Consider the following 21,159-nt stretch of genomic DNA (forward strand, 5'->3'; position numbering starts at 1 on the left):
ATATACAACGGAATACTACTCAGCCATAAAAATGAATGAAATAAGGCCATTTGCAGCAACATGGATGCAACTAGAGATTATCACACCAAGTGAAGTAAGTCAGACAGAGAAAGACAAATACCATATGCTACCACTTATATGTGGAATCTAAAATATGACACAAATGAACATATCTATGAAGCAGAAACAGACACACAGACCTAGAGAACAGACTTGTGGTTGCCAAGGGAGGGGTGGGGAAGGGATAGATTGTGAGTTTGGGATTAGTACATACAAACTATTACATATAGGATGGATAAACAACAAGATCCTACTTTACAGCACAGGGAACTATATTCAGTAACCTGTGATAAACCATAATGGAAAAGAATATGAAGAAGAATATATATGTATAATTGAGTCACTTTGCTGTACAGCAGAAATCAATACATTGCAAATCAACTATTCTTCAATAAAATAAAATTAAAATGCAAAAATTAAAAAAAATTAAAAAGAGGCAGTGGCTGAGTTCAAGTCCCAGCTCCACCTCTTGCTCGCTGCATGACCCTGTAAAAGGGTCATCGAAAACAGGACGAATAATAGTACCTCCCTCCAGATCCAGCAGTGATGGGGTAATCAGGCTAGAATCGGTGGGGGGAGAGGTTCCCCAGCACCACCAGGAACCACCCCAACCATGCTGCCCCCTCCAGGCCTGAAGAAAACACAGGAAAAAGGGGGCTTGCAGGGCTCTCCTCCTGGAACCTCACCATCATCATCCCTAAGACCCAGCTCAGAGGTCACCTCCTTCAGGAAGCCTTCCTCAACTCCCTCTACAGTCAGTCCTGGCCTCCTTTGGCTCTCTATGTCTGTGTGTCTGTTTCTGTTTCATAAGGTCCCGTTAGCCAACTCTGGGAGGTGCAGGATGGTACATCCCTCCTCCTGGTGCTAGCCAGGGAGCTGCTGATCCATCTCTGTGCACAGGCCCTAGTGTGCACGGAGGTCGCTGGGCAGGTGGACAGTGAGGGAAATGGAGTGAAGGATCAGTGCAGCCACAGCGCCCTCTACAGCCAGGGGATAGAGGAGACAGGCACTTCCTGTTATGGCCACCAGGGGGAGCCAGTTCCCAGGGCAGCTGGAAAGGCAGGGGGACGTCCCAGTCTGGCCGGGAGACATAGTGTGGCCCAAGTCGGGGGAGATCCAGTTCCCCTCAGCCCCATCCTCTTGTAGAATGCCCCCACCCCCAGCCTCTATTAGCTGAGTACCTACTACCTTCCAGCCTGTGCTGACCCACCCCCCTCACCCCTATACCTGTATTAATCTTCATTCCAACCCTGTGAAGTCAGCCCTACCATTGGCCCATTTCACAGACAGGGAACCTGAGATCCAATGAATTAAATGACTTGCCCAAGATTGTTCCAGACACCAAGGGCTTTCCCTGCCTGGTCAGGACTGTAGTGCCTGGCAGGGAACCTGCGTGCCTGGTACTTATAGAGAGATGCTGGGTGGCTTGGCCTCCCCACTGCCAGCTGGCCTTATGACTGAGCTGGGTGCTGGCAGTCACGAACAGCCATCCTCATCCTGTGAGGCACTACATATGGCTGTGGTGACAGATGCAATCATCTGCCACAAGCCAGACAAAAGGAAGCCTGGCAACTATGGGGCATGAGAGGAGTTTGACTTTGGGAGGAAACCAAGGAGGGCTTCCAGGAAGAAGTAGCTTTTGGATGGAATATTTAAGGGCAGCATTAAATGGAGGGGTGGTCCATGCAGGAGTTCACTGTCTCCTTCCTGGGCTGGGCCTTCCCTGAACAAAGCTGGCCCCCTCAAGCTAGAGCCCGTCTCCAGTGTCCCACCATGTGTAATGGAACCCCAATTTCTAGGGCCTGGTCAGTCTAATCATTGGTCAGTTGGCTTCATCATCCTGCCCTGGTGACATCACAAGACCCCTGAGAGGAAGGATGTGAAAGTGTTTGGGGGAATGGCCGCTGTTTCCTACATTGTGATATTTAAGGTTTCACTCTGCGTCCTCTCTGAGCATTTTGGCTCCTGTTGGGGTTTTTTTTTTTTTGGTTTTTGGTGTTTTTGTTTTTAGGGAGAAGGATTGATTTATTACTTGCTGCAAGTAAGGAGAACACTGGGGATCTTTCCAAAGCAGTGTCTCCCATTTTGGCTCCTTTTGAACTGCCACTCCAGACCAGTGAAAGGAAATCCAGCATCCAGGGACAGAAACATGTCTCTCCTGGACCCTTTCTCTTTCCTTCTTTTTTCTGCCGGTCGCTGTCGCTGTCTACATCTGATCCCCAATCCAAATGACACCCCCGACCCCTGCTTTGACCCCTGCTTTATATTTCTGAACTCAGAGCTCACAATCACTTTGCAGATTTGGCCCCAATTTTCCATCTATGGCATTTGGATTCAAGGCCCAGAGAGGGCCAGTGATTTCCTGACATCATACAGAAAACAAGGATGGAGCTGGCCAGAATCCATGTATCTCTCCGGCCCACTGACCTTCAAAGTAAGCTACCACTATCGGTATACAGGGCCCAGGACAGGGCAGAATCATCTGCTTTCATCAATCCTCCTGGACTGATTCCTTTGAGAGCAAAAAGGTGGAAACAGAGAGTGAGTTCCCCATCACTGGAGGGATACAAGTGAGGCTGCACCACTGTGAACTACCATGATTCCAACAGACAGGGATCAATGGCATGACCTGACATTCCTGGCTCATCCCCACTCTACCTTGGCAACCTGAATAGCCACTCCAAGGTGAACAACTCTAGTCCTATGGACATTCTTGGGATTTGAGGGGAGGGACTGCCTGGCTTCCTTTAACCCACCCTTAGTAGACTCTGGAGGCAGACTGTCTGGGTTCAAATCCCAGTCCCCCTACTCAATAGCTGTGTATCCTTGGGCTAGTTACTCACCCTCTCTGGGCCTCACTCTCATCACCTGTAGATAGGAATAAAAATTGAGACTCCTGCAAGGGTCGTTGTGAGAATTAAATGAATTGATACCTGTAGAGGACTTAGAGCAGGGCCATGCACACGGCACGCACCATAGGTGTCAGCTAGATATCTCTGTATCCTTCCTGACCAGCTCATGCGTGCCCCTCAATCAACCCCTGGGCCTGTCACAGGTTCCTACTCCTACACCTTCCCTCCCACCCTCCATGTAATCCCCTCGGGGCCCCCACAGCCAGCTCAACTTCCAAAGCACCTTGATGGGAAATTCTTAGAGCATGAATTTCCTTTCCGGGAAGACTGAAACCCCACCCAGAAAACTTCCCTCCTCGCAGCCTGGAACTGAGCCTGTCCCCAGAAGCCTCTGAAGGACAGGAGAGCTCAACTGGGGCACCATCTACGTTACCAAGGAATCCTCAGAGCCACCCTGTAAGGCCGGTCCTACTGTTTTGCCATTTTACAGATCAGGAAACTGAGACTAGGGAAGGGCCATCTGTTCCGAGATCTCCACCAGTGGAGCCAAGACACAGACCTCAGTCTCACCCTAGAGAACTCCTTGCAGCGCTGGCACTGTCAGTTTCTAGAGATGCATGCCCCCCTGGCTTTGGGAGAGCCCCAAAGAAAAGGAGAGAAAAATGGTGGGGCCGGGGTCAGCCAAGACCACAGGCAGTGCAGATAACTCCAGCCTGGGAGAGAGGATTTGGGGGGCCGAGCCCCCTAGGGATGCCCCCATCCCCCAGCTCCCCTTCTGGAGCAGCTGCCCTTGACCTCAGGCCTTCCGTAAACACAGGGAACAAAACAGTCTGGCCCAGCTTGACACAATGGGGGCCACCACCACAGAGTCCCCAAGGATCCAGGCAGAGCGGAGGGGACCAGGGCTCCTTTAAGCCGAGACTCCCCGGCTGCCCATCCCCAGGGCTGGCTGGGCCCGGGAGGAAGGGCCCCGGGCTGCGGCTGCGCAGGCCCAGCCCTGCCCATCCTCGTGGTGGGGGAGGGGGAAACAGGCAGGGCACCCGTGGCTCACTTTCTCCCGCCGGGGCCTGAGTCACTTCCGAGTCACCGCGGGCCCAGTCCAGGCTCCTGGAAAACCCATTTCCTCGGAGGATGGAGGTGGAAGTTGAGTGGACAGGACCTGGGCAGCTCTGCGGTTAACCCTTCCTGGGAAGGCACCTCCCCAGGAAGATGACCTGGACCTGGGCCCCCATACCTTTCCTTCTCCTGCCCGTAACATACACTGTGGACCACAAACTTATCCACCCCCCGGCCAACCTGTCTCTCTGTCTGGAATGCCTTTCCTAACTCCATGACCCAACTCATCTTTTGAAACTCAGTGAAGACATACCCTCCCCATGAAGCTTTGCCTAAGTGCCCATCTGCCATCAGAACTAACTTCTGTGTTCTGGGTGGGGCTCAGGGAAGGGGGCCAACCATGACCTACACTCAACCCTATGTGCTCCCTTTGCCACGAGGAGTTAATATCAGAGGTACCCAAACCCACCGACGGGTCAGAACCACCCGAGGAAGTTCACTAAAATGCAGATCCACAGGCCCCTGCACCCGGAGGAGCAGATGCTACAGGTCTGGGGTGGGGCTCGGGAGTCTGGCTTTAACGGGTGTCCTGTTGATTGACACTCCGCGGGCTTAGAGCCACCAGCTTACAAGGCTGGGATGACACCAGGAGTCCTGTTTAACAGAGGCAGAGGCGGGGAGGGCCCAGCCCCGAATCACTCAGATGGTGAAAGGTTGGCCCTGGACGGGGTCCGGGACAGCTTGCTTCCCCGCAGTACCTCTTCTCAACCTCACTGGTGGTGAGGATGAATCACCTCCCTGGCTGGTTCACCCAGCATTTAGCAGGGTGCCAGGAACCTGGAAGGAGCCTCCCAAGGCACAGCTGGGCGCAGGAGGGTGTGGGTGGGGGAAGGAGCCCCTGCCTGAGTGGGTCTTCAGGTGTGAGCCTGGTCTTGCCCTCCTGGGGGAGGCGGGGGGAGGGACAGTAGAGAGAGGACCCAGCTCAGCTCTGCAGCTCCAGCCCCCATCCTCAACTGCTCTCCAGTGGGGGGAGGGGAAGAGGGGGCAAAAGGGAGCTGCCGGCTATGCCCCTCCCCCGAGCCCTGGGCAAAGGGCCTTAGGAAAGAAGGATTTGGCCAAGGGAGGGTTGGCGAGCGTGAAGTCCTTGAGGGCAGAAGCACACACGAGTGTGGATGTAGGTGTGCGCGCACGTGTGCGTGTGTGCACCACACGTGTGCGACAGTGAGGAGGAACGTTAGAAGAGAGCGGAGGCTCTACCGCAGGTGTTTCCTCCACAGGAGTGGTGTCGGGGGTGGAGAGGACCCTCCACCAGTCGTTTCCAAACTCTTTTGTAAATGTCAATCTAACTTAGAAACACCACGTACCCAACAAACAAATGAGGTACCCCATCAGAGCCGGTGGGACCCCGGACCACGCCTCACTCCCAGCCCAGCCGCCAGCCTCTCAGCAGTGCCCGTGGCTCCTGGCAGCACAGCTGGCACACATGGAGCCCCTCTCTCCTCCCTCTCGTCCTGCTCTGCAAGCCGGGTGACCGAGGCCCCAGCTAGGTGACCACACAGAACTCCCCACAGGAAGGGTGTTCTGGCCTGGCTGGGGAAAACAGAGTGACCTCAGGTTTCAGGAATTTTTCTACAATAAAAGAGAATAAAAATTAAGCTAGCTGCCTGCCCGCAGGGGCTGGCGGATGCCAAGGCCTGGCCTGCTCACTGCCCGGATGGGTCCCACATTCATGCACCAGACCCGCTGGAGGGCTGCCCCGCCCGCGCAGGGCCCACCACCCCACACCTTCTGGTCCAGCCACGTCCCTGGGCCATGGCTCCCTCTGCGTGCCCAGACGGGCCCTGGCCTTGCGGGGAGACCGGGGAAGGGGAGGAACGGGGCACCTGCCCAGGTGAAAGGACGCTGGGTTCTCCCGGAAAGCCAGCTATCCAGAGCCACCCACCTGGTGGCCTGCTTTATCTGGAACTGGAGTGTTTGCTTACGAGGACTCAGAGAGGCCAACCGACAGTCACCAGAGATGAGCCTGGGCTTGAGTGTTCCCACCTCCAAAGCTCTGCACACACCAGTCCTCCCCCCTGGGATGCCAGCCTTGTGACACCTCTGTGAAGGTTCCCACACCCTGGGCCTCAGGCCTCCACATCCTCACCCGACTGCCCCCCACACTCCAGCCACACAGTGCCTGGCAGAACAGCAGATGGCGAGTGGGAATAAACAGAGGTCTGTCTGGCACAGTGAAAAGGGCCCTGGAATCCAAGAAGAAGAGTGAGGGGGATGACAGTTCCCGTTCAGCAAGCGCTCACTTTGCACCCGGCACCGTGCAAAGCACTTTTCCCAAATGATCGTTCAATCCTCACCTTACCTCTGTGAAACAAATGCTATTATTGCCCCCACGTTAAAGACAAGGAAACGAAAGTCCAAAGAGGCTAAGTGATATCCAAGATCACAGAGCAAGTAGCCAAGCCAGGATTCAAACTCCAGTCTACCAGATCTCAAAGCCCGTGCTTTTAGCCACTGTGGTCTCTGGAGTCCCTTCCTTCCCTTCTCTGGGGCTATCTCCCTGATTTTACCAAGAGGTAACTTTGCTAAGCACTTCCTAAGAAGCTCTAGTTCCCAAGTTAGAGAAATACTGCAGGCACTACTTGGTCTTGTGAATTAACACATTGAAGGTTCTGATAAGTCCTGCAGAAAGAAAATCTACAGAGCTTGGTCAGGCTTAGTTTCCCAGCCCAATGTGGTGGTGCATCCTCTTTTGCAGGACACTGGTTACCAACATGAAAAAAAGAGCTCTCAGAAATCTTGACACCACATAGAAAAGAAGCCTGTCAGCATCCCCCCTCCCAGCCTCCAGCCCCCTCCCCTCCCCTCCCCTCCCCTCCCCTCCGAGCTGTCCCAGAGGCCATTAACTAGCATGAGACGGGCTGCAGGAGCCATTTAGGCTGTGATGTGCCCGAGGGCAACTCATCACCATCTTTGACACTTCCAGGTGAGAGGTCCTGGGGGAGCCTGGGTCATATTCGGCCCCATCCCACCTCCCTTTGGCCGGCAGCACCAGCTCTTGGGGAAAGGGGCACTACCATCCCTGTTTCCAGATTGGCTATTCCATTAAAGCCAGCCACAGTCACCTCAAGCAGCGGAGACACTTAGAACATTGGGACTGAAAGGGAGGGAGGGAGGGAGAGAGAGAAAAAAAGAGAGAGAGAGAAAGAGGTGACGAGAATGCAAGAGCTTCTAGGAGCTGAGAATCAAAGGCTTTCAGAACCTGAGTGTGGATGGAAAAGACCTAGAACCTCAGGGAAGAGGAGGGATTAGGAAGGGTCCCAGGTCTGGCCCAGTCTGGAGTGGGGCTCAGGCAGCAGGACTTCTCACGAGCTGTCCCGGGACAGTGGCGCCGGCCCTGCCCAGCTCCACGCCCCTGGGGCAGCCTGTAGCCCACAGCCAAGTCTCCCCACAGCCCTCCCCAAGAGGAGCAGCTGAGGCTGGACCCCAGGACCCCAGGGCACTCACCAGTCAGCACCTGCCCAAGGAATGCAGACTCCCAGAGCAGGGGGAGCATAGGGTCCAGGACCAGCTCCACAGCTAACTGGCCCTGAGACCTTTGGACCAGCCTGTCCCCTCCCTGGGCCTCAGCTTCTTCCTCCGTCGAGGAGGTGACTATGATCCCTGTCCCCTGTCTGTCTTCTCCATAGCCCAGGGTCTCAGGATGCTTCCAGGGAAGGGCAGGGCTTACCTCCCAGCTGCCAGCAAAGGGAAAAGATGCTGGCCATCTCCTCTCCTGGCCAGCCTGTCTTCCCTCTCAAACCACAGACGGACCTCAGCTGTATGGCTGCAGTTCCCCTTCAGCATCTATATTCCCGAACTGCCCAAGGCCAGGCTTACAAGGTCAGCCCAGTCACCTCCCTGCTCATTTTGAGGGGGGCTGCAGTTCGACTCCCCCGGGCCTGGCAGAATGCCCGCCTTTGGAGCACAGGACCCTTAGCGTTCCCAAGGTCACCCGCCAGCCCTCCCTTTTTTATCTTCTCTTCTGGGTCCCAGATCCCTGGCTGAGGGGTGGGCAGGACACACAGCCAGGCTTCCTCCCCCACGGGGGCAGTGGGCCTGGGCGAGGCTGAGGTTCCAGCTCCCTCCGGGAAAGGTCGGCGAAGGCACAGACCAGGATCCCATCCCAGCTCTCTGAGCACACATCGCTGCCTCACCGGGTCCTCCACTGCTGTTTGCACACGCCCACAGACAGGGCACTCACCACCTCCAGCCACAAAGCTAGCATTTTTTTTTCTTTTTTTAATTAATTTTTATTGGAGTATAATATAAAATTTGTTAGGGATGTCTAACAGAAAAAGTGGAAATACAGTATTCTATATTGCCCTCTAACAGAATTACCAAATGTCGCAGACCCACGATGCCATCACTAGTAGATCTTGGTCACAAAGCTAGCATTCATGAAGCTCTCTGAAAATGCAAGACTCGATTCTAAGCTCTCTACACAAGCAAACACATTTAATCCTCCCCCAAATCTTATGAGACGAGTACCATTATGCCCATTTAACAAATAAGGCCCTAGAAGATCAAGTTACCTGCCGGAGATCACACAGCTCATGGTGCAGCCTCAGAGCCTGACTCCAGAACCCATGCTCTTGACTTTGCAGCGTTTCCCCTTGACAGGAACTAACTGTTAGAAAGGGCTTCTCTTTAAAATTCGTAGTAAAAGATGCTTCCAAAAACGTGTTTCCTCGAGATGAGATGAACACTTTCCTCTGAGGACCCTGGACCTGGAGCTCTGTCAGGACCGTATCCCAGCCCCACTCCTACACTCTCAGTCACCTGCAGGCCCTGGACCACCCCTTCCAGCATCCTCAGAGGCTTGTCTTTGACGATGGGGGTACAGCCCAGAAACTGAATTTTAGCTGGAGTGTGGCAGAGGGAAGGGGTGTGGGGTGTGAGGCCCTTACCCCCAACCACTTCCTGGTGGTTCTGATCTGCTGTCTGCTTCACTGACCAGGTCCCCTCAGAGTAGCATCTCTGACTCTCCCAGGGTCCCTAGTGTCACCCCAGCCCCAACCCCACCTTACCCATCCGCTAAGTTCTCAGTGTTGGGAAGAAGGGAGAGGGGGAAGGGGGATGGAGGGGAAATGGAGGGGAGAGGAGGAGGGAGAAGATGATGATACAGGGGAAGAGAGATGGAGGGGGAGGGGGGTGAACAAGGGAAAGGGGAGAGGGGATAAGAAGCGGGGATTTGGTGAGGAGAGGGGAGCGGGAGCACGAATGAGAGCAATGGCGGGAGGAGGGGAAGAATCATACCTGGATTCCTCCTTCGTGTCATCAAGTGGATTATAAATACATAAAGAGCGTGAATGAGTGAGCCAAGGGCTCGCCTTGTTTGCAGGATGCAGCCTGCTGGGGTGGTGGGTCAGTTTCTCCCCACTTCAAGAGGCCAGACGGGCACTTTGAAGCTGAGCCTCCCCAGCCTCGGTCCCCGCCCCCCTCACCAGAGCCTCAAACAAAGCGGGCAGCCTGGGAAGACGGGCTGCAAGTCCCAGCCGCCAACCCGGGAAAAGGGGCGCAGGTGACAGCAGCCCCTGGCAACCGTTGCCCTGGCAACCGTTGGCAGCTGCAGGGACTACGTCACTGCCCAGCTCCAACCCAGCACAGCGCAGGCCCTGACTTGTCCTGTGCCCAAGTCCCCTTACTTGGATGCTGGCCAGGTAGGGAGCTGGCAGGAAGAAAGGCAGAGTTTAGGACACCAGATTATGGGGTACGTTGGCGGACACCTGCCTATGTTTGTCAATATTGACTTAAAAACCAAATCTTTTTAGAACACTAGTGGGGGCTACCCCTGTGATGAAAAATGCCTACTATCAGCTACATTTGCCCCTGAAGGCTGCCAGCTTGTGGCCTTGGCCTTGACCCACACTAGACACCCATCTAATCTCCACCACTGGCTGCCATGAGCACAGAATGTGCACAATACTTCCCTGGAAGCATCTTAGGGGAGTACCTCCTCCAGGAAGCCTTCCCAGATTGCCACAATTCACCAGGAATCTTCTTTCTGAGTCAGCCCTGGGGCTGGGGGTTCCCCCTGGCTTTCCTCCAGAGTTCCCTGGGGGCAAGAGTGGGTCCTTTCTGTACCCCAGAGTGAGTACCAGTCTGGGGAGAGAGGAGAACAGAGGCAAAGCTTCTGAAACCCTGCCTATGTGCCAGGCACTACACTGAGCATTCTGGAGATCCATTCCCACCACTCTGCGAGGTTAGCCCTGTTGAACCCATCTTACAGATGCGGAGAGAGAGGCTCAGGAACATGATGTGACTTGCTCAAGACCACCCAGCTGGTAAGAGCGGTGTATGGAATTCAACCCATGATCTCCTCTGAGACACGAAGACATCAAGACCCAATATCCATCTGATGCTTGATTAATCCCACCCCCCCATGCAGTGCACATCCAAACTTTATTTGATCACCTCCAGTGACAGGGAGCTCACCTCATCTGAAGAGGACACATCCCTTTGATCTCTAAAACGTCTTTCGTAGCCACTGAGTCAAAGGGAAAAGGACATCAAAGCCATGGGGTGGCCCCATGAGAACCCAGGGCCCAGAAGAGAACCAGGGCCGTCGGGCGCCCCCACTGAGGCCTTCAGCTCCAGACCAGCAGCAGATCAGGAGGTAGAGTGGGGCTGCTCAGGGGCCCAGGGTCTTCAGAGCACTTCCCCAGAAAAAGCAGGAATCCCTTTGGCAATCACACTCCAAGGGGCCCTGGGATGCTTTCTGGCCGAGGCCATGGGAAAAGCAGCAGGGGCTGGGGTCCTTGGGATGGTGTGCCCGTGCACCAACACCACCTCCTCCCCCACCGACGGACCAGAGCCAGGAGGCGGCTATTGTCTCGCTGCCGGCCCAGAGCTGTGTCCTATTCAGGCACTATTTTTGGCCCCCAGAGGAAGAGGAAAAGAAAGCAAAGAAAGGAGTTCCTGTTCTCAGTGGAACCTTTGCCTGGAAAGGATTCCAGGGCCTGCTGGGCCAGAGAAGGCAATCACTGTTGGATCAAAAGATCCTACACTTAAAAGGAGCTGGCGGGGGACTGTGGTTCAGTGAAGCCAGAGGGAGGGCACAGATGGGGCACCCCTGGCCTTGTACACACACTTGGCGCTCACTAACTGCAGTGACACGCAGAGAAACAGAGGCACAGGATCCCCGGTTCCACCCATAGTCACTAAGCACTTGTAATGACAATAATTTTTAAAACCTACAATAACGCAGGGCTGCCCAGAACCAAGTCTCTGCCAGAGAGATTGACTATCCTCATCTAACACCCACAACGCTCCTGACCAGCGTGGAGGTCGGGGACAAAATGGTAAGCCTCATAAATCAGATGACTGACGCTCACGGAGCAGCACGACTGCCAAAAAAACAAGCTAGCGACCCCCCTCCAATCTCTCCACCTTACGCCACCCTACGTCTTCCTTGCTTTCACCAACTCCAGCACACGAGCCTTCTTTCTATTCTCAGACACACCTCAGGGCCTTTGCACATGCTTTCCCTTCAACATAGAACATTCTTTCGGGGTTCTTTCCCTGACTGGTTCCTTCTCGGGTCTTAATTCAAATGTCCCCTCTCCTAAGCTTTCCAATGTCAACCCAACCAAAATTATCCTCCCCATTCATCACTCTCTTCCATGTCACCGTATCTTATAAACTTTACAGCACTTCACACTGTCTGAAATGACCCTGCAATGTGCTTGTTATCCATTTCTCCATGTTTGCTCTGTCTCATCCATCTTGCTCATCACTCATATCTCCAGTACCTAGTACCACAGTGCCTGGTCCACGGTAGATGCTCAATGACAGCTAGTTAATAAATGAATGAGTGAATGAGACAGAGCTGGGACTCTGACTAGGCCAGGCCGGCTCCAAGCCTCTTCCCAATCGGAGCCAGTTCCTGATGCTCAGGGCAGGGAGATTCCAGCACTGAGCTGTCCCCACTCCCCAGCCTCCGATGGGATTAGGGGCATATACACCTTTGCCAGGTGCTTGGCCAGAGAGGAGCTCCCAAGACTGTGCACAGCCTAAGAGCCAGGACAGGACCCGAAACTTCACGTCCAATACAGAGCCACCTGGTAAAGGCTCTTAAGAAGTCCTGCAGTGCAGAAGCCTGGGCGCACAAGGCTTTCCTAAATCAATGGGACCACAGACATACTTTTGCAGGTGCTGGATTATTTGAGGTCTGAGATCCCATCTGAATCTGTGATCAAAATTTGAGTTTTCTCTCTACATGAAGGCAAAGTAACCACCGCCACACCCCTCAACCACCTGCTCCTGGGGCCCAGGGCTAGAGGAGGCCCAGGCATGGGATTTGCTGATGAAGGTGGGTCACATTCCCACTGCTGCAAATGCCAAAGCTTCTGTCTGGACTCCCCGTGGGCTCCCTAAGGTGGAGCAAGGAGGGGAAATGGCACGTGCCTGTGGCCAGGGAGGATCCTGGGGTCCAGGCACCTGGGGGCAGGTGTATCCCAAGAACCAGCCTGCAGAGATTCATGAGGGAGCTGGGGCAGTGACAGGAACCACACGGGAGCACGAACTACACGATGTGCACCTGGCCTCCTGCAATGCACACAGCCACGCTGTGAGCGGTGGGCATTATTAAGCCCATTTTACAACTGGGAAAACTGAGGCTCAGAGAGAAGCCACTCTCCCAGCTGGCTTCTCCCGGGTGGGGTCACACAGCTGATGAAACTGGACCCACACCCAGCTCTGTGCGCTCCTTTGCCCGTGCTGCCCCCATTGTCTCACACGGCACCCCATCTGCAGCACTGGAATCTGCAGGACATGGAGAGGAGGTGACAACCTCTCTAGGGAATGGCACGAGGCCCAAGAGGATGTGCCGTGGGTCCAAGGCATCGCAGCCCAGGAGCCAGACCCTCATCCCTAGGCTCCTGGGGTCTGCAAGCATCCCCATCCTACCTGGACAACAGTTACTACAGCTCCCAACTCCGGTTCCCCAAACCCAGGTTGGGGGAGCAGAGGCCAGACTCCTGGGTGTGCTGACACCCGGCGCAGGGTTTCCTTGAGGAGACACTGGCTGTCCTTTCCGGTACAAATGGCGACGTGCGCTGCACCAGGGCCCGGCCCAGGTATTGGGACCTGCACATTCTTGGCTGCCAGCCAAGGAGACGGAGCAGAGACTCTGCCCATCTGGTCTGGGGTGTGTGCATAGCCCCGTGAGAGTGCACCAGGTATGGTCATGGACAAAGGATAAGTACAGCTTTGAGGAAATCGCACAAGGATTCCTTCTGGCCCTGCCCACTGCCCACAGCTCTCGCCAGGCAATGCCACATGCAGGTGTGTGGGAGATGGAAGTCCCACAACGAGGCCAGGCACGCATCTACCAGGCGCAGGCCTATTGGATGAGGGAGAGTGAGGGGCAGCATCGGCTCCCTGATAATTTGGGAGGTGAACATCCCCCTTCCCAACTCCTCCATCACACCCTCCTGCCTCACGCCTTCTGCTCTAACCACCGGCCTTTCAGGGCACTGGAGCGGGACTGGCTCCCGGACAGAGAGGCCCCCACCCCCAGGCCATCTTCCTCTAATGCAGAGGCCTGTTCCCCGGTGCCTGGAAGCCCTGCCAGCTCCTCCAGGGCTCAGCTTTTATCTCGGCCTGCCTGGAACTGCCAAGTGCACCACAAACTGCCTGAGCCGGCGCCAGCCCAACTCCCACCACCCTGGCCTCCCCACCAAAGCACAAGTCAGGCTGCAGGTGGGGGTGGGCAGAGTCCTGCTGATGCCCAGGTGGCTCCAGCTCCCTTAGGGCGGGGAGGCAGGAAGAACTGCCCCCAAGTTATTACACGTTATCTCCGGGCCTCAGTGCGCCCATTTGCCCAAGGGGGAGATCCTAATAGTAAAGGCTAACATATGGGCCATGTGCTGTTGTAAACACTTTACTGCATTAACACCTTGACGCTCAAAACAGCCCCCTGAAGTAGACACTATGTTATCTGCTTTTTCCAGATGAGGAAAATGAGGCGACGCCCAAGTTCACACAACCCGAGAGGAACAAAATTCTCCCCAGACAAGCAGCGTTGCTATCTCTGTGGGTCCTGTCGCCCCAGAAGAGCATGGGCTTAGGAGCGGCAGGGATGGGGTTCAAGACAAGGGCACATGTCCGCGGGCCCCCAGCATAGACTCTGGCCTGGCTGAGAAGCCCCCTCCCCACTGAGGGGGGCAGGAGAGCACAGTGAAAAGAGCCCAGACTCTGGAGATAAGAGGTCACTCCTGGGTAGGCCTCCTGTGCCTCAGTGTCCTCATCTCTAAAATGGGCACATCAGGAGCTTGTGCCTGGCAGGAATAAATGTGTGTGCAGGGGCTTCCCTGGCGGTCCAGTGGTTACAACTCCGTGCTTCCAATGCAGGGGGCCTGGGTTCGATACCTGGTCAGGGAACCAAGGTCCCACAGGTCACATGGCATGGCCAAAAAACAAAACAAAACAAAAACATGTGTGCAAAGCGCTGAGCCTAGGGCCCGGCAGAGTCTGAGGGCAGGGAGGGTCCAGGACTGTTCTAGCCCAGCCGAGCCACCAGGGAACCAGGGAGAGCTGGGGGCTTGAGGGGCCTCCAGGGGGTGTCTCAACCCACTGGTGCCAGCGCAGGCACCAGGCAGGGATCAGAAAATGTATGTCCCAAGCTCTCCCCTTCAGCAGCCCTGTCCTGACCCCCAAATCTGCAGGGTTCCCCATGGGTCTCAAGGAACTCCTGATGGGGCGTGAGAACCAGACTGGGGGAGGGCAAGCCTGGGAGGCTGGGGCCCAGCCAGGACCCCACCCCACCCCGTTTGTGAGGTCCCTCTGTGCCAGCCCCGCCCTGCCCCCACTTGCCATCTGCCTGGTCCCCGGGGTCCTGGTCCCCCCAGCTGCTGCGTTTGCTCATGTGATGCCCCATCTGCTATGAGTCAGAAGAAAGGTCCACAGGGCCACCCCGGGTCGGGCTGGGGTGCTGAGACTGCTCTGGCTCTGGGTGGGCTGGCAGCACTGAGATTTGGGCTGTGTTGCCACATTTCCCCCACCACTCTCACCAGCCCTGCCCCTGACTCTTCACTGCATCCCTGAAAGGGGCGCAGTCCCACCACCCATCACCCACACGCAGCTCTTGCGGAGGATGAAGTGACTTGGGGCCCGGCTCAGCGAGAGCACCGTCCGTGTGGCCCCCTTCATGGCTGTCCCTGTCCTGCCCCTCCCAAATCTGTCATGCCGGGCCCCGCTGGGAAGGCCACCCCGACTACACACAGACCCGGCCACAGCCCCGGCCCCTCTTTTACCTGCCCTTCTCCTGGGCTGGGCGACCACCGCCCCTCTCTATCCCCACAGCCATGAAGCTGCCCTCCAAGTAGAAGCCTCGGGCCTGGGGCAACCAGGTCAGCCCTGCATCACAACCCTGCCCTCCTTACCCAGCTGGGGTGGCATCCTGGGCACCCAGACCCCACCTGGCACCCACCTGGCCTGGCTGCAGTACCACCCAAGTCTTCCCACCATCTCTTCCCCTGAGAGCAGATTGGGACCTGCCAGCCTGGCACTCCAGGTCCCCAAAATGACGCATGCCGGGTCTCCAGTGCCATTGCCTGCCCCACTCCCCACAGTTCTCATCATTCCCAAACCTTTTCCCATGCAGCTTCCTCTGCCAGGAATGCTGCCCGCCTCTTCCCTCCAATCCCCATACGTGTACACCAAACCCTCCTCCCCTCCCCACCAGCACTCAAGGCCAGACTCTGGGCCCTCTGCAGAGCCTCCGGGTCCTCCCAGGTCAGGAGGTTCTCTCCTCCTCCACCAGCAAGCTTATCTCACTCGTCAGCCTCAGATCCTGCCTTGTTTGTGTCCCTGGCAAGATGAGGGTGTCCCGGCCAGGCTGACCAGGTCCTGCCCAGTGGCCCAGGGCACCAAAGCCAGCACAACAGTGCAGCCTCCCTAGCACAGCCTCCGCCTCCCACACCACACTTGGAGAGGCGTCCTTCACGACCCTGACGTTCTCGGAGCCAAGACCAGGACCACGGCAGGCAGGGCAGCTATTAACCCACCCCACATGCCCACTTAGCAGCTGGGAAAACTGAGGCCCAGAGACAGAGGCAAGGCAAGGCGGCCACGGTGATGCTATGACCAAGGTGGGGCTGCATCTCAGGTCCCTAGAGTCCCTGCAGTAAAGGGACTCAGATCTGGTCCCAAGATCTAGTCCTGCCCTGGATATTGGCAGGGAAGACCTCACGGGACCCCTGGCCTGGGCTCTGGGGAACCAACTCAGCAGCTGGTGGCTCTCACTGACCCGAGACGCTTCTCCCCACTCAGCCTCCAATCGAGAGGAATCAACCCTCTGCCCTCAGGGTATCTGCAGCAAGCGGGCAGGGACTTGGCTCTGGACCACCCACACCTCATTTGTCTCATTCGCTGCTGTGTCCCCCCTCCCTAGAACAGTACCAGGCACACAGTAGGTGCTCAATAATTGTTTATATGAATAACTTCTGGGACTTCCCTGGTAGCACAGTGGTTAAGAATCCGCCTGCCAATGCAGGGGACATGGGTTCAATCCCTGGTCTGGGAAGATCCCACATGCCGTGGAGCAACTAAGCCTGCGAGCCACAACTACTGAGCCCACGTGCCACAACTACTGAAGCCTGCGCACCTAGAGCCTGTGCTCCGCAACAAGAGAAGCCACCGCAATGAGAAGCCCGCGCACCGCAACGAAGAGCAGCCCCCGCTCGCTGCAACTAGAGAAAGCCCGCGCACAGAAACGAAGACCCAACGCAGCCGAAAATAAGTAAATAAAATAAATAAATTTATTTTTTAAAAAAACAAAACTTCTTTGGCCCTCTAGAGCCACAAAGGCTATTCCTCCCCACCCCACCTAGCCCAGGCCAGAGCTGCTCCAAGGCAGGATGGGAGTGGGGCAGGTGAGAGGGTCCTGCCTTAACTCACGCCGCCCCCCCCCCACTGCCTCAGTAGAATGAACACCAGCCCCTTCCCACGGGGCCATGAGAGACCCCAACTCGTTACCACAGGAAGGAGGCTGGCTGGGGAGGCGGGGAGGAGAGGAACCAGCAGTTCCCAGGTGGGGAAGCCCTATCAGCACCGGGCAGACGGGGGCCTGGGGTCTGGCGGTTAGCAAGCAGGGAGCGCTCCAGCCCTCAGCCGCTGCTTCCCCATCTACTGCTGCTGGTTTCCTGGACGTTCTCTCTCATCCCAGGTCCCTCATGTTCAGACCCCACTGCCAGGACCATCTCCTCCTAAAGGTGGCCCGGGCCATGAAGAGCCAGACTGCCCCTGTTTCACTGGGGGGCCCCAGATGCAGCATCCGGGCAGCTGAGGCGAGGCTGCCCTCACGTGCCCATGCTCAGCCCCCGGCAGCATCCTTTCCTCCCCAAGGCGGGAGGCTGGCTTGTTCTGTGACCTTAGGTAAGGCCCCTGTCCTCTCACAAGCTTGGTTCTCCCATCTGTACAGTGGGGGCAGGAGAGCACAGTCAGTATCTCACCACCCACAGAGCAGACCCAGCTTGCAGCGCCCAGGGACTCTATCACTTTGAGCCTCAGTTTCCCCAGCTAACAAATGGCTAGTGGCTCTGAGAGGTTCCATCCTCTCAGGCCCATCCCCTTCCCAGGCGTCTCCCCGTCCATCCACCCCCAACTCTAGAGACCCTGCACAGCACTGCTCTCGTGGGCTAGCTCCCACCCAGATACCAAGACTTCGGCGCCCCGGTCCACTGCCACCCCACCCTCTGCTGCACACACTCCCATCCCTCCTCCCTCCTGCCGTCATGCCCTTGATCTGGTACCTGGGTAGAAGGTCCTGCGCGGGGCCGGGCAGCTGAACCGCCTTTCAAGATCCCCCTCCGAGGCTTAACCTGCCAGCTGTGGTCCCGTTTCTGAGAGAGCTGGTGAGTGTGGAGGCTCCCAGCCCCTCTCCTGAGACAGGGCAAGGCAGGCAGCCAGTGTGGAGCCCGGAGACGCACCGGCTTGTGTTTTTGGGTCGGGGGACACCCCCCTCCTGCCCCAGCTGGGCTCCTCCCTCCTCCCAGCTCGGCTGGGGATGACGGGACCATACGTGAGTCACAGATTTCTCAGAGGGAGGCTGGGAGGGGGCAGGGCTGAGAGAGCCGAGGCGGGGACACTGGGGGATGCCCATGACTCAGCTCTGGGCAAGGGGGGCACTTCAGCCTCACCCGCCCCCGATCCAGGCAGACAGGTGCCAGGCTTCATGGACGGATGCTGGTCGGAGATAAGTCTTCCTCCTCGTCCTCCATCTGTTACTTCCCCAGGGCTGTTCTCCACAGAGTTCCCGCCGAGAGGCCAGGGTTGCTATGGCAACAGGCCACCCCGATGCTGCCCCCCCCACCCTGACCCCGCACCCAGGCCCGGCAACAACGGCCCTTTCCTGAAAGAAAGCCCAGCCTCCTGGGCAGCAGGCAGGAGCCGGCGCTGACCAGCAGGGCGGAAGGCACGCCGGGAAGGGGGGTGTCAAGCAGCCTGGCACGCGGCCAGCCAGGCCACACACAACTGGCCACCTGACCTGACTCCTCCCTGAGCCTCCGCTAGTCCCCCCGGCAAGGGGATCCACCTCAGTGCTCCCCCGAGCACTCACAGTTTCAACATTCCAAGACTCAAGATCTGGATTCTGAGACCCCAGGGGCTTCTGGAAATGGCCGCCCAGTCCATCTGCTGGGCCAAAGGGGAAACTGAGGCCCAGGTGAGGAACCATTCCTGGTGGTTCCAAAAGCTCAAAGAGAGAAATCTGGGAACGGGCCGACGCCCCCACTCCCCTTCTGGTCATTGGCCTCTGTCAGCATTGCCCTCCCGCTGCTAAGGTTCACGGCCACCCTGGGGGTCAGGAAGCTTCGGATGGCCCAGGGCACCCCCCCCAGCCTCCGCGGAGCGGGGATCCCCGTCTTCCCTCATCCTTCCAACGTGAACAGGTGATTCCCAAGTCACAGATGCTGGAAGGATCTCACAACCTAATGAGGACAAGCGATGACAGCAACAATAACAAGAGTAATAATAATAATGATTACATTCACTGACCATTTACTACATTCCAGACCCTTCCCTGGCACTGTCGCCACGGTGCCACAGGAAAACGTGTTGCTCAGACCAGCGCCTGACACTTGATGAGCCCTCGGTCAATATTCATGGTGAATGTGGTGATGCAGAAGGAAGAGATATGAAGCCCAGAGAAGGGAGTTAACTCGCCCAAGATGACACAGCTGGGAAGTGGCAGAGATGGGGTGGGAGCCCAGGTGGTCCGGCTCCACAGCCCGCTGTCCTAAGCACTCATGAATTCAGCCTCCCCAGGGGGACCACGAAACAAGGGAGCAGAAAAAGGATGGGGTGGAAAGGATCCGGGAAAGGATGGGGATTCCCTTACATGCATGTCTTTGGGCAAGTCACCACCTCTAGGGTTCAGTTTCCCCAAGGTCTGTCCTTCAGGGCTGGGCCAGCTGTTCACTGGGGCAGCCTCAGCTGTTCCCCGGGGTCCAGGCCAGCCAGACAGCAGTCACCCACCCATTCACACACACACACACATGCCACAGAGGGTGCTGGCCTGCAGGGCACAGATGGAGGGTCAGTGGCGCTACTTTGCGGTTGGCACGGGCTTGCTGAGCTGGATGTCCAAGCAAGGGATGGAGAAGCCTGGAGCCAGCTGCCACCCTGGCCACCCAGGAAAGGCCTATGCGGTGGCCCGGCCGGGGCAGGAGTTGCTTGCCAAGCTCTGCCTGCCCTCTCACCATCAGGCTGCTCAGAGACCTGCTGTGTGCTGGGCACTGTGCTAGGCTCCAGAGGGTGGAGACAACCCTGGCTCACGTGGTGGTGACACCAGACAGTCAGTTATCAGCACCGTAGAGCCCCAGAGGGCTCTGAGAGTCAGAGGAGAGAAACCAAATAAGTTATTATTAATTACAACACTACCTCTTATTAGCCTCGATACGTCTATGGGATTGATAACAGGGGCTGTGTCCATAGGGTTCACTGTCTAAGACCTCTGCTCTCTGTGGATCCTTCTCACTGTATCCTCCCAACACTGTAGGCTGGTCCCACTGGTATGTCAGAGACACAGCTGGTCTGCGGCTGGACCTCCAGACCTGTGGGCTCTAACCAAGCACCCACCAGGTGCCAGGCCCCTGCCAGGCTCATCACATTCGTCATCTCCTCTGCCTCTCAAGACAGCTGCTATCCTGCTCCACAGAAGAGGAAGGAGGCACAGAGAGGGCGAGGACCTTGCCCTCACCTTTCAGGGTCAGAGCCAGGGTTTGAACCAGGCTCGTCGGCCCTTGAGCCCCAGCTAGGTCTTGAAGAAGCAGTTTCAGTGAACAGAGACCAGCAGGAAGGGCATTCTGGGTAGAGGGAACGGCATCAACAGAGGGGGAGAGGTGGGACATGGGAGACATCCTTGGAAGGAAGTAGGATCTAATTAGGGGGCTAAGGGCAGATGGCAGATTCTGAAAGCATGGCGTTTGCCTTTGATGGTATTTCGTCAAAGTTGCTGAGAAGCACTCAGAATGGTCCACAGACCTATGGCATGACCAGAGAAGTTGTCAGAAATCCAGCATCTCAGGTGTGCCCCAGACCTGGTGAATCAGAATATGTATCTGAACAAGATCCCAGGTGGTTCCAGCATTTGTTTTTTGCCACATCGCATGGCATGTGGGATCTTAGTTCCCCAACCAGGGATCGAACCAGTGTCCCCTGCAGTGGAAGCATGGACCACTGGACTGCCAGGGAAGTCCCCCAGCATTTGTTAAAGCAGGAGAAACTTTGGTCTACTCTAGGGGCTGTACCAGCAATGATGGGATGGGATGGGATGTGGAGGGGAGGCCAGGACCCAGCGGGGGCACTGGAGAAAATGGAGGTGGGTGGGAGGCTAGGGGGGAGACTTTGGTCCAAGAAACCAGAAGCAGGGCTAGGACCTCTTCTCACATGTGAGAGGGGATGTCAGAAACTTCCCTCAAGTATGTGGGGGGATGGGACAGGGTACAGATCTGGAAGACAGGCACAGTGGAATGGGGGTACCCTTGCGACATATTGGGAAACCCTCCGAAAGGTAACTGGAAACACATCACTAGGACTCAAGGGTGAAGGGCTGGGGTCCCCCAAGCCCAGGGAAGGTCATAGACATTACTGGCTGGTGACGGTGACCAGAGATGGGGTGGAGAGTGCAGAAAGTTGCAGAAAGGTCTTC

General features: G+C 56.6%; 1 protein-coding gene across 5 annotated transcripts in view; it reads right to left on the reverse strand.

Moving 5' to 3' along the window:
* LOC113627276 (adhesion G-protein coupled receptor G1) overlaps positions 1 to 18,217 on the reverse strand; it is a 62,851-nt gene extending 44,634 nt beyond the window's left edge. For 2 of the 5 annotated variants that reach the window (XM_027119781.1, XM_027119782.1), the window contains exon 1: positions 17,762 to 18,217. The gene's annotated coding sequence lies outside the window, so the exon portion shown is untranslated. The remainder of the gene's footprint in view (positions 1 to 17,761) is intronic. The other 3 variants (XM_027119783.1, XM_027119784.1, XM_027119785.1) reach the window with 3 other exon arrangements.
* Between the last annotated feature and the right edge of the window lie 2,942 nt (positions 18,218 to 21,159).

Source organism: Aethalodelphis obliquidens, unplaced genomic scaffold (assembly GCF_003676395.1).
Source record: "Aethalodelphis obliquidens isolate GAN/ISIS:26980383/991018 unplaced genomic scaffold, ASM367639v1 scaffold20, whole genome shotgun sequence".
In the NCBI taxonomy this organism is placed as follows: Eukaryota; Metazoa; Chordata; class Mammalia; order Artiodactyla; family Delphinidae; genus Aethalodelphis; species Aethalodelphis obliquidens.